The following is a 12,839-nucleotide window of genomic DNA, read 5'->3' as shown; positions in this document are numbered from 1 at the left end:
CTTTTTAAGGATTCTCTTACTGTTTTCCATAGTGGCTATTCCAGTTTATAATCCCACTGCTGCTGCTGCTAAGTCACTTCAGTCGTGTCCGACTCTGTGCAACCCCATAGATGGCAGCCCACCAGGCTCCCCCGTCCCTGGGATTCTCCAGGCAAGAACACTGGGGTGGGTTGCTATTTCCTTCTCCAGTGCATGAAAGTAAAAAGTGAAAGTGAAGCCCATTAGCAGTATACAATCCACATCCATGCCACCATTTGTTATCTCTTGTAGCTTTTTTTCTTTTTAAACAAATCCACTTTTTTTTTTTTTCAATAAGTTTAAATCCTCAAAGGGTACAGTATCACATGGATTCTGGGTCCAGTGGCCTTAGCAGGAAGGTTGCTTTGGAATTTGACATGAACCATTGCACTGTTTCCATGAGCTTGAGTTATCTTTCCCAGATTACTCTGGTTTTATTAGGTTTTCCACCAGGAGTTACTGTGTTGGTCTTTGCTTTGTACACAGAAACATGTATCTTGCCTAGATAGAATTCAGTTTCATCTCGAACATATAAACCTTCAATTTTCAGGAGAGCATTGTGTTCCCTCTGGTTCCGTAGACCCCGCTTATAGCCAGCAAAAATGGCCTTTGACCACAGCTTTCCAGACATATTTGTCATTTTAGAAGTCCTGTTCCCAGGAGGACTTCACAGGGGCCAAAATGGCTGAAAGAGCCTCTTGTTGTTTTGATAATGGCAATTCTATTGCCAGTTCTATGAGATGTTATATCATTGTGGTTTTGATTTGCATCTTATGGATGTGAGAGTTGAACTGTGAAGAAGGCTGAGTGCTGAAGAATTGATGCTTTTGAACTGTGGTATTGGAGAAGACTCTTGAGAGTCCCTTGGACTGCAAGGAGATCCAACCAGTCCATTCTGAAGGAGATCAGCCCTGGGATTTCTTTGGAAGGAATGATGCTAAAGCTGAAACTCCAGTACTTTGGCCACCTCATGCGAAGAGTTGACTCATTGGAAAAGACTTTGATGCTGGGAGGGATTGGGGGCAGGAGGAGAAGGGGACGACAGAGGATGAGATGGCTGGATGGGATCACCGACTTGATGGATGTGAGTCTGGGTGAACTCCAGCAGTTGGTGATGGACAGGGAGGCCTGGCGTGCTGCGATTCATGGGGTCGCAAAAAGTCGGACACGACTGAGCGATGAACTGAACTGAACTGAATGACTGGTGATATTGAGCATATTTTCATGTATCTCTTTATTTTTTGTATGTATATCTTCTTTGAAAAAATTGTCTATTCAGGTCCTTTGTCAATTTTTTAATTGACTTATTTGATCATATATATATATATATATATATATATATAGGATATAAGCCTGTTATCATATATATGGTTTGCAAATTTTTTTTTACCATTCTGTAGGTTATCTTCTCACTTTGTTGATGATTCCTTTTTCTGTACAGGAGATTCATAGTTTGATGTAGTTCAACTTGTTTACTTTTTTTTACTTGTGCTTTAGGTGTCATATCCACAAAATTATCATCAAGGTCCAACTCAGGGTGTTTTATTTGCAAAGAGCTTTATCTTATCTTCTAGGATTTTCCTGGTTTTAGTTCTAACATCTAAGTCTTTAATTCATTTTGAATTAAATAATATTTCTGAGTAGTGTAAGTTAGAGGTCCAATTTCATTATTTTACATGCAAGTATCCAATTATCACAGCACAATTTATTGAAGAGACTGTTTTTTCTTCATTAAATGAAGAAATTTAATGATATTAAAGACATTTTCTTCTTCTTGGCTCCCTTGTCAAATACTAGTTGATTGTATGTGCTTAGGTTTATTTCTGGGCCCTCAGTTCTATTGCATTGGTTTATTTGTCTGTTTTTATGCCAGTTTGTTTTTATGTTTTGATGACAATAACTTTGCAGGAGAGCTTGAAATCAGTAAGTGTGATACCTCCTGATTTGTTTTCTCTCTCAGGATTTCTTTGGCTATTCAGAATCTTTTGTGGTTCTATATATATACCTTTTAGCACTGTTTTTTCCCTACTTCTATTAAAATATACCATTAAAATCTCAAAAGGGGTTGCATTGACTCTACAGATTGCTTTTGGTAGTATTGACATTTTAACCATATTAATTCTTCCATGTCAGAAAGATGGGATACCTTTCCATTTATTTGTGTCTTTTTAAATTTTTTTTTCACAAATGTCCCATAAATTTCAGAGTGGAGATCTTTCACCTCTTGGGTTAAAGTTATTCCTATGCATTATATTGTTTTTGATTTATTGTAAATGAGATTGATTTCTTGATTTCTTTCTCAGAAAACTCTTTGTCATTATTAGAAATGCTACTGATTTTTGTGTATTGGTTTTTTATCCTACAGCTTTACTGAAATTGTTGATTAGATTGAATGTTTTTTTTGCTTGAGTCTTTACATTTTTCTGTATATAAAATCATGTCATCTGCAAACAGAGAAAATTTTACTTTTGTCTTTTAAATTCTGATACCTTTTATTTATTTCTTTGGCCTGACTGCTATCTAGGACTTTTAGTAATATTTGAATAGGAGTGTTGAGAGTGGGTACCATTGTCTTGGTCTTGATCTTAGAGGAAAAGCTTTCAACCATTGAGTATGATGTAAGTTGAGAGCTTGTTTTATATCGCCTTTATTGTGTGGCAGTATGTTCCTTCTATGCCTAATTTGTTAAAAGTTTCTATCATGAATGAGTATTGAATTTGTCAATTGCTTTTTCTGTATCCATTGAGAATATCATATGATTCTTTTCTGTCACTCTATTAACACATCATTGATGGGGGATTTTTGCAGAAACTAATGCCTGTGGCCAATGATTTGTTTTTAAAGTGAATATTGATATGCCTCTTGTCAATAATATTTGGATAACAGAAGATCTATCTCTGGTCAATAAGTTGTTAATGTGACTTATCACTTTGATTGATTTGTATCTGTTGAAACATTCTTGTATCCCAGTGATAAATTGCACTTGACTGTGGTGAATGATCCTTTTAATGTGATGCTGAATTTGGTTGGCTAATGTTTTATTGAGATTTGGCATCTTTATTCACCAGGAATATTGGCCTATAGTTTCATTTTCTAGTAGTGCTTCCCCCCAGCCCCCGGTTTTGATATCAGGATGATGTTAGCTTCATAAAATAAGTTTGAGTGGTCCCTCATCTTTGGTTTTTTTGGAAGAGTTTGAGTAGAATTGATGGTAATTCTTTGTAAAAGTTTGGTAAAATTCACCATGAAGCCAGGAAAGTGATTTTTTAATAATGGAATATGTATGTCAATACGTACATTCATAGGCATAATTACACTGGAAGACATAAGGAAAAAAATGCTTGCATCTATAAGGGTAGTCATCAGGAATATATGAATGACAGATTGATACATATTTATGCTTTGACTAGAGATTCAGATACCCAAGAAGTATTGCTACTGATGGCATTATGTCCTGAAATGTTGTTGGTAATGTTCAGGATAAAAAAGTACACACTTTGTTTAGTTTATAAGTTATTTGTGTTTCTGGGAAATTTAGGAGTTATTAAAAATTTATTTAAAAATATTATGATACAAAAATGCATCTAGGTTCTAGGCTCAGAAAATTGTAAGCAGTAGTATATCTAAATGAATGTCCACTGGGACACTAGAAAGGATGAATAACGGCTTTTTGGTGTGTGGACCATCTTGTGTGATACAGAAAGCCCAACTTCGACCTTCTCAATATCAGGAGGTAATTTATGTCATTGCCACTAACAAAAAGCACCCCAACAGAGTTCCAGAAATGCCCACAAGGTTGGCTAGCCCCATGGTTCACTCAGAGAGGCCTTGCCCAGTGATATTTGGGTCCTGTCTTCTCTAATTGTGTCTCCTTCCAGTTCTCCCTTCCTCACATGCTCCAAATCCATTGCCTTCTTTCTCTCTTTTAAACTAAAGGGTAGTTGAATTTACATTTTCTACATCTTGGACAGTTGTGCTACCAAGTTTGCCTGTCTTGGTTCTTCTTGTTATTCAGGTGTTGGCATGAATGTTACTTTCTCAGAGAAGCAAACGCAGAGCATTCTGGCTCCAGTATTATCTCCATCTGCATTACTATTCTTTTACCCTCTTACCCCTTCTTTGTAGTTTATTTGATAGCACTTAATAATGGCTGAAAATAAAAATGTTTTATTAGTTTATGTGCTCATTGTTTATCCCTTTTTCCATTAAGATATAAGACCTAGGAGGGCAGGAACTCTTGTCTGCTACCAGCTGTATTTTCAGTGCCTAGGAAAATGTCTGATATGTAGTAGGTGCCTAATAATTGTATTTCTTGAGTAAGCTATTAATTCGCTCCTTGCTCCCCTTGAGACAAACTCCAAGCTCTTTAGCATCACCCTTGAGGCTTCTCAACATCTTGCCCAGCTTATATTTCCCTATCCTTTCCTCCCTTCATTCACTAATCTTTTTTTACTAAAGTTTCTCAAATATGTCATGACATTTACTGTTTCATTCTGTTGCATATTGTGTTTTCTCTGTATTCAGCTAAGATCAGGCTCCCTCAGTTTCCTCCCCCCTCCCATTCTTTGGAGGTTTACATACCCTACCTTTGGTAATGGCCCCACAACTATGCTTATACAAGGAGAGAACATTTGTTGGTATATGCATCTTTCTTTTCAACTATACTTTGAGCTTATTGAGAGCAGACCACTTCTTAATTGTCTTTATATGCCTAGTGGTCGGATGGTACCTGGCATAGAATAAGTCACAGCGTTCTAGTTCATTGCATCAGAGTTGGATTATCATATTAGCTACCTGAGAACACTTGGAATCTCAATTCCATCATTGATTTTCCCCAGTATCATATCAACTATAAATCTGTTAAATATGCACAAACAGTAGAGACTTCACAGGGGCACATAAAAGTAAGTTAATCCCTTGAAATTGCAATGACAGAATGGTTTAAAGATCATTTTGTTGTTATTGATAACGATATTTCTTGAGTATGGCATGATGGTCACATTTCTAAACTCTGTGAGCATTTTCTTATTGAAGCTTTTAGTAACTCAGTGGTAAGAGTCACTTAGTTACCTAGAGTAAACTTGATAATGTCATTGCTGATAAGTAGAAGAACATAATTAGCCTTAATGTATGTGACCCCATAGCCTAAGATCTTAATCACTGCGTTAGGTCCTTTCTGTGCCATTTCTGTAATTCTTAGACTCAACCATCCTTGAATATGACTAGAACAGAGTTAATGGAGATATTTTAAAGTTAATCCTATTTTCTCAGGATAAAGAAGATTTCAGTCCCTCCTCTCCACAAACAAGACCATTTGCTAATTATTGCTTTTTATCCTCCTTTCTCCCTGTCAGGGAAGCTCAGTTTATTATGGGTCATTGTGGATGCAACCAAGTTAATGATAATTGATGTTCATCTCTTGCTTCTCACGTTAGTGGCTCTGTATCAGCGTCCACTCTCCTTGCAGTGGGCATGCCCCTCTCCATCTCTTTTCCCACATTAGCCGAGGTTTTGAATTACTCAGTGAACTTTTAATCACTGAATAGCTAATGACCATAATTCCTCACTGTCCAGAGCTGCAAGTTCATCATGCACATGGACCTGGTATCCTTGTTAATCACAGTAATCGCTCACCACTCATGAGCTGTGAAAAGTAGTGATGACTCTTCACATCACTCAGGGTGCTCACACTCCGAGGGAGGCTGGTTGAAGCGTTAGGATGTACCCAACACAGGCCATGGGGATAGCATCAGAATGTCCACCAGACCTACAAGTTTTGGATCTGTGCTTGTATTTACCATTATCCTGAGTTGGCAAATTGATTAGAACTGCTACTCTGTGACTCTGTTGGTTCACAACTTCCCTGGGAGCTTCCTGGGTATAATCTGAAACTAGCCCCCGTATGTGGAAGGCAGGGAGAAGCTAAAGAGAGAAGACTAATCCAAATTGTAGGTGGAAGGGTTAATGAACAAGGGAACGTATTTATGAGGCTTGTCATGGGTTGTTGCAAGATGAGCAGTTTTTTGCACCTGCCTGTCAAATCTTAAAAGTTTATATAGAGGACCAATCTGGGTCAGTTATATACAAATTCCAAATGATCCCAACACCATATGACTATCTCCAGGCTCTGTCCTTGGGCAGCTTCTAGTGTTGATAAGGCAAGTGGAGCACACATTCCAAGAATGGGGGTAGCAGGTAAGGAGCCTCTGATGCTTGGGTCTAGCTTGTGAGTCACATCAACAGTCACATCTTGATGACCTCTGCCCACATGCTCACATCTCCATCCCCACTGTTTCTGATACTAAAGCTTCCAGAGCAGGGTTCCTTCCTCCCAGTCTTCTCCTTCCTTGCATCTAATGCTTCATCTTGGCATCCAGCCTGTACCCTGCTGGCATTGTTCACTGGGCTTCCTGGCCATGCCATCAACTTTCATCCCAAAGCTTCACTGAAATTATTTGTCTTACACTAGAATTATTTTGATAGAAATAAACCAGGAACCAATCCATCTGGCTCAGTTTGAGAGGAATTTATTATAAGGAATGAGGGGTATGTCTTTGAATCCTAAGCCTAGAAATTTGACCATCTCTCAGGAGGGACATACTCAACTTGGAAATCCACCAGATATTCAGGCAGATGCTCTGTTAATCCTAGATTGCCCTCTACATGTGTACTCCATTATTTTGCTTTCCACTCTTGCTTTGCTGATCACCTCTGACTACTCATTCATGGTGCACAGGCCATAAATTTCTTTCTCAAACTGCAGCCTCAGTTTACATGTCTGAGCAGTCTGGGATTTGCAGTTAGCCAAATATACTTTCTGATTCCTATTCCACATCCTCTTCTTACTGTATTCTAAATTTCTCTTTTCTTACACACTCTGTGCTCTTCATCTTCTCCCCTAGATTTGCATATCAAGGTGTCAGCCCAACAAAGAGCCCCACATTCATCAAAATTCACTCTCTTGGAAAATTGCTGTTTTAAGTTGCCAAACACAAAGTCTTAAAAATTGCCTTTGTCACAAGCTCATTCTTTTAAGGCAGAATGGTTGCCCCGGATGCTGTTGAAAGCCATTCTTTCTAAAAGTTCCTTTCGTCTTTTCATCTCCCTCCCTCCCTTTCTAGAGAGAGCAAAAGGGAGAGAGAGAAGGGAATGGAAAGGGAATATGAAGGAAAGAACACAGCTCAGACCAAGAACAGTTGTTGCTGCTGTTGTTCAGTTTCTCAGCTGTGTCTGACTCTTTGCGACCCTACAGACTGCAGCACACCAGGCTTCCCTGTCCTGGATCATCTCCCAGAGCTTGTTCAAACTCATGTCCATTGAGTTGGTGATGCCATCCGACCATCTCATCCTCTGTCGTCCCCTTCTCCCGCCGTCAATCCTTCCCAGCATCAGGGGCTTTTCCAATGAGTCAGATCTTTGCATTAGGTGGTCAAAGTATTGGAGTTTCATCTTCAGCATCAGTGCTTCCCATGAATGTTCAGGACTGACTTCCTTTAGGATGGACTGGTTAATCTCCTTGCCGTCCAAAGAACTCCCAAGAGTCTTCTCTAACACCACAGTTCAAAGGCATTAATTCTTCAGTGCTCAGCCTTCTTTATAGTCCAACTCTCGTATCCATACATGACTACTGGAAAAACCATAGCTTTGACTATACAGACTTTTGTTATCAGCAAAGTAATGTCTCTTCCCTTTAATATGCTGTCTAGGTTGGTCATAGCTTTTCTTACAAGGAGCAAGTGTTTTTAATTCCATGGCTGCAGTCACCTTCTGCAGTGATTTGGGGGCCCAGAAAAATAAGGTCTGTCACTGTTTTCATTGTTTCTCCATCTATTTGCCATGAAGTGATGGGACTGGATGCCATGATCTTAGTTTTTTGAATATTGAGTTTTAAGTCAGCTTTTTCACTCTCTTCTTTAATCTTTATCAAGAGGCTCTTTAGTTGCTTTTCACTTTCTGCCATAAGGGTGGTGTCATCTGCATATCTGAAGTTATTGATATTTCTCCCAGCAATCTTGATTCCAGCTTGTGCTTCATCTAGCCTGGCATTTTGCACAATGTATTCTGCATGTAAGTTTAAAAAGCTGGGGGACAATATATAGCCTTGACATACTCCTTTCCCAATTTTGAACCAGTCCATTCTTACATGTCCAGTTCTAACTGTTGCTTCTTGACCTGCATACATGTTTCTCAGTAGACAGGTAAGGTGATCTGTTATTCCTTTCTCTTGACAAATTTTCTACAGTTTGTTGTAATCCACACAGTCAAAGACTTTTGTGTATTCAGTGAAGCAGAGGTAGATGTTTCTCTGGTATTCTCTTTCTTTTTCTATGATCCAACAAATGCTGACAATTTGATCTCTGGCTCCTCTGCCTTTTCTAAATCCAGCTTGTACATCTGGAAGTTCTTTGTTCACATACTATTAAAGCCTAGCTTGAGGGACTTTGAGCATTACCTTGCTAGCATGTAAAATGAGTGCAATTGGGCCACAATATGAACATTCTTTGGCATTGCCCTTCTTTGGGATTGGAGTGAAAACTGATCTTTTCCAGTCCTGTGGCGACTCCTGGGTTTTCCAAATTTGCTGGTGTATTGAGTGCAACACTTTAGTAGCATCATCTTTTAGGATTTGAAATAGCTCAGCTGTAATTCTATCACCTCCGCTAACTTTGTTCATAGTGATGCTTCCTACGGCCAGCTTGACTTCACACTCCAGGATATCTGGCTCTGGGTGAGTGATCACATCATCATGGTTATCCAGGTCATTAAGACCTTTTTGTATAGTTCTTCTGTGTATTCTTCCCAGCTCTTCTTAATATCTTCTGCTTCTCTTAGGTACATGCTGTTTCTGTCCTTTATTGTGCCCATCTGTGCCTGAAATAGTCCCCTCGTATCTCTAATATTTTTGAAGAGATCTCTAGTCTTTCTCATTCTTTTGTTTTCCTCCATTTCTTTGCATTGTTCACTTAAAAAGGCTTTCGTATCTCCTTGCTAGTCTTTGGAATGCTGTATTCAGATGCGTATATCTTTCCTTTTTTCCTTTGCCTTTAGCTTCTCTTCTTTTCTCAGCTATTTGTAAGGCTTCCTCAGACAACCATTTTGCCTTTTTGCATTTTTTTTTTCCCTTGGGGATGGTTTTTGGAAGTTCCCTAAGAGAAATCAAAGCCTAGGACTACTGTGTTGAATTTTTACCCTCTAACTCATCACCCATTTTACTCTTTTCCCACTTTGGGAAACTCTCTCCCTAGCTTTTACTTGGATAATCATCTCTTCTCCCTCATTCATGTAGCTTCTGGGTGGGACTGTCAATAAGTTGTCTTGCTCTTCCTAGTCAAAGAGACAGTGTATGACCCAAATAAAAGCAACTGGATTGATTCTCACTTGGGGACTTTAAATACTGAGTTAAGTGATTCTAACACCAAAAGATGATCAGAACTACTGCTTTGCTGTGTTGTCACCCTAATTGCTGATCAGATCCTGCTGATTGGATCCCTGCTTCCTGTTTTTCTTCTAAGATTGGCTATTTAGTAGTTGCTTTACTTCTTCCACTGACCCTATATACTCCCCATAAAGCTGTTTTGCTCAAGATAGGCAGAGACAGTTCTGTTCTTTGTCAAGAAAATAAAACAAAGACCCAACAGATATAGAGACTACATTATACAAATTCTTGACTCTATAGATTTTAGCTTGTGTGATCCTCTGGACACAGTTTCTCTGTTATACTGACCTTGGGCTGCCAAAAAATAAATGGGCAGGAATAGTGGCTCAGTGCCTTGTTTATTTCAGGCAGAATTAACAGAGTGGATTGTAATGGAAATGGAGTAATATATGTTCATGGTTGTTCAGTTTGGTCTGGATTCTGGAGACAGCTCTTCCAGGTGAAGTTTAATTAACATCTGCTCAAAATCAATCCAACTTTGACTTTGTTGCAATTTGAATCTCACAGCTTGGCTCCTTTTCCTTGTTTCATTTCATTAACAAAGATTTTAAATTATCTGTGGGAATAGAGAAATAGTATGCATATATATATTCACGTGTGTGTGTGAAGAGAGTATATGATAGGAAGAGAATTCTGAATCAGTTTGGTAGATGAAGTATGCAAGCAGGTGATATAGCTTGGAAACAACATAATCTGCATGACTCCTGGTTGACTTCCTGTGACTGTACAGGTAAGTCTTGTTTTCTCTCCCCCTCTCTCCCTTTTCCCTTCTCCCCCTTCTTACCTCCTCCTCTCCTCTCCCCTCTCTTCTGCTACTCATGTGCACACTTTATAGAAGTTTTCTATTCTGTTTATATCTAATATTGAGCAACATTTTCCTCTAATGTGATTAAAAGCAAGGACTTCAGAATCAGATCACAGGCAGACTGCATTTCACTTCTGCCACTTGCTAGCTGTGTGACCAAGGACAAGTACCTTTTGTAAAGGCCCAGTTTTCTCATCTTGAAAATGGAAGGAATAAAAGTATTCATGTGTGGGTTACAAGAAGAGCACTTGGTATAACGACTGGCCCATGGTGGGTTCCTTATCTATTACTACGGTTGTTATTTCCTTCCAAAAAAAGAAGGAAACTTATCCTCACTCATGTGCACCATGTGCTTGCTACACTTCCTTTTGCTTCACTGTATTCAAATATCTTTTCACTGTGCTCAAGCCCCTTCCTCCCTTGCCCCGTGGTAATGTCCCCCAGAGGGAAATGACCATGGAATCTCATTCCTAGGAGTATTTTAGTAAGAATGGTAAAATTTTAACACATAGGAGAATCCTGGTGAATTTCATTTTATATCGACTCTTTGCAGCTCCACGGACTGCAGCATGCCAGGGCCCCCCATCCCTCCCATCTCCCCAAGTTTACCCAAGTATCTCCTCTCTCTCCCAAAGGATGCCCTTCTACACTAGGGAACACCATTTTAGATTATGTTACTAATGTTTTCACAGCATTATTGCCATTTTCAATGTCTCGCTCCCACCGTCTTCTGAGAATTCAGATAAATTTCCAGATAAAAGGTATAAAGAGAAGTATGGATATTAGATGTTGCAACCTAGGGTCAAACCTTTCTCAGAATCTTGGAACAAGTTGTAAGTACAAATAATATTTTTGAAACTGGGCACACTGTGGAGGAAAGCATCTCTATGTATTTGTTACAACAGCAAAAAATAATAAGTTCATGTTCAGTGATCAGACTTTTTGAGAATGCTTTATCGAAATAAATTTTTTTCTGCAGTAGAAGATATTAACACTTGTGTATGTGGAGTCTTTTTTTTTCCCTCTTGGAGGATAATTGCTTTACAATATTGTGCTGGCCTCTGCCATACATCAAAATGAATAAACCACAGATATACATATATCCCCTCTCTACTGAAACCCCCTCCTACCTCCCATCCCATCTTACCCCTCTAGGTTGTCACAAAGCACTTGCTTGAGCTCCCTGTATCACAGAGCATATTAGCACATGCATATGGAATCTAGAAAGATGGTACCGAGGAATCTGTTTGCAGGGCAGCAATAGAGATGCAGACATAGAAAAGAGACTTGTGGACCCAGTGAGGGAAGGAGGGGTGCGATGAACTGAGCGTATCGTGGAAATATATACATTACCATATGTAAAATAGATAGCAAGTGTGGTTCTTTTTGAAAAATAGATTCATTTAAAAGATAGCTCTCATTTCCCTTAAACGTCCCATTGTTAGTATATTTGTTAAGTTAATGTTCAGAAAACTTTTATTCTTTTAAGCCCAGCAAAAGTGTGGAAAATACTATTTTTCTAGCCAAGGCAATCTTGACTTGGCTATTTTCCTAACTCCTGATTCTACTTTGAGATGTGTACTCTAGTTTATGACCAACACACGTGTATATTTCCTACAGTTGAGTTAAACTTGGGGGCTTATCAATGGCTGGGCTTGAAAGTATGGGAAAACCTTGTTTTGCTAAACCATTAATGCTCAAGGTTTAAGTGTAAAAGCCCAACTGTGTTTAATCCACTCCTGTCACCATTTCCAACTGGAGCCTGGAACATGCTCAAAGCCAGGAGCTAAGCGGAGGCAAGGATCTAGTGATTTAAGAGGCTAAGGAGATTTTCTCTCTCTGAGTCAAAGTTTTTCTCATATTGCTGTGGGATTTGACACTGGAGTGTAGCATTCCAATCCCTGTTTAATACCAGGACTTTGAAGGCATTCTCAGTCTCTGTCTTGATTCTGTTTCTTTTTTACTGTGTATGACAATAAATTTTGCCTGATGGTACCCCAGGCAAATTGTCTACTGCTGCTGCTGCTGCTGCTAACTCGCTTCAGTCGTGTCTGACTCTGTGTGACCCCATAGACGGCAGCCCACCAGGCTCCCCGTCCCTGGGATTCTCCAGGCAAGAACACTGGAGTGGGTTGCCATGTCCTTCTCCAATGCATGAAAATGAAAAGTGAAAGTGAATTCGCTCAGTCATGTCCGACTCTTCGCGACCCCATGGACTGCAGCCTTCCAGGCTCCTCTGTCCATGGGATTTTCCAGGCAAGAGTACTGGAGTGGGGTGCTATTGCCTTCTCCAAATTGTCTGCTCACTGTCCTCAAATAATTCTTGATGGTCCAGTTCTCTAGAAGTTTGCATTCAGATCTGTTTCACATCAGAATGCATTTCTCTGACGTGTAATTCTCTATAAGCTTGACTAGAGAGCTTGGTTTCTGTTCTCCTTAGAATTTGCATGTATGTGTGTGAGGGAGTAGGGGATAGAATTTACCTTATTTTGAGGATGGGAGAGAAAAATTAAGGAGACTGAACAGTGTTAGGAGGCACAAATTAAACTAAGGAAACATAGAGAAATAAGTGGAGGAAAT

General features: G+C 39.3%; 1 pseudogene; it reads right to left on the bottom strand.

Annotated features, from left to right (window-relative positions):
- Window positions 1-317: 317 nt before the first annotated feature.
- Window positions 318-650, bottom strand: LOC120864399 (annotated as a pseudogene).
- Window positions 651-12,839: the final 12,189 nt, after the last annotated feature.

Source organism: Oryx dammah, unplaced genomic scaffold (genome assembly GCF_014754425.2).
Source record: "Oryx dammah isolate SB20612 unplaced genomic scaffold, SCBI_Odam_1.1 HiC_scaffold_5, whole genome shotgun sequence".
NCBI lineage: Eukaryota > Metazoa > Chordata > Mammalia > Artiodactyla > Bovidae > Oryx > Oryx dammah.
The sequence above is the reverse complement of the archived record's forward strand: the minus strand, read 5'-3'. Positions and strand labels throughout refer to the sequence as shown.